Here is a 1,038-nt window from a genome sequence, read left to right as displayed (position 1 = left end):
TTTCGGCGCCGGAGGAAGGTTCACACAGCGGTGAAAGGCAGAAATAGCATCAATAAGAAAGCAAACAGAATTTGAGAAGTTCAATGGCAATGAAAGATTGTGAAAATTTAGGATAAGAGAAAGAAGAGATAGAGATAGAGTTGAAATTGAAGATAAAGGGTAGCGGTAGTTTGGAGATTTTATTGAAAACTAAAAAATTAGGGTTTGAATACTTTTGTGATATAGAACTCATCTTTTATGGGTTCAACGTTAGTTTTCTTATTTGATGGATACTTTTGTCAGCGTTCGTAAAGTTCATAAGTACAAATGGTTGTTTTTTTTTTTTTTTTTTTTAGAATGTTAGAAGACTAGTGTAAGGCCTCATAAAACAACTCTTTATAACTAAAGGAACGTGGGCCAAGCCCATGACTTTTTAACCCTTCCCACTCTAACAGTACACACACTCCCCATTCCAGCAACATACACACATTTGCATCTTTTCATTCTCCTTACCGCCAATGATGCTCTCCTCTCCTCTCTCATGTCATTTTCTTCAACAATAAATTCTATACACTTTTGTTTTAATTATTTTCACTACACTTCTTCTACTCCATTATTATCATGCCTTATCAATTGTGCTATCTTATGTGGTTCTTATTTCCAAAATTTTATTGAAGTAGTCCAAACTTGAAGAAAAGAAAAAACACCATTAATTCATGTTTTACCAATTATTAAGACATTAAGGTGACTCTTTAACTTGATAATTACCTATATTTTTAATTTTTGTCATGTTTGTAGTTATGAGTATTAATAATTTTGAAAATTTAATATTAGGGTAAGATAGAATTTAGGATTTTGGGGTATATATATTCTATTATATCAATTGATATCAAGATTAATTTATTAGAGGAATTATTGTTTTGTTTGTGATATTAGATTCTTAAAGGAACCACTCTCTTTAACTATTGAAACCTATAGAGTAGAAGTCTCTCTCTCTTAGATTTTAGTCTATAAGTAAATTCTGTATCTATAATTAAATTTTAGAATTGTGTCATTCTT

Source organism: Arachis ipaensis, chromosome B02, assembly GCF_000816755.2.
Source record: "Arachis ipaensis cultivar K30076 chromosome B02, Araip1.1, whole genome shotgun sequence".
Taxonomy (NCBI): Eukaryota; Viridiplantae; Streptophyta; class Magnoliopsida; order Fabales; family Fabaceae; genus Arachis; species Arachis ipaensis.
Note: the sequence above shows the minus strand (reverse complement) of the source record.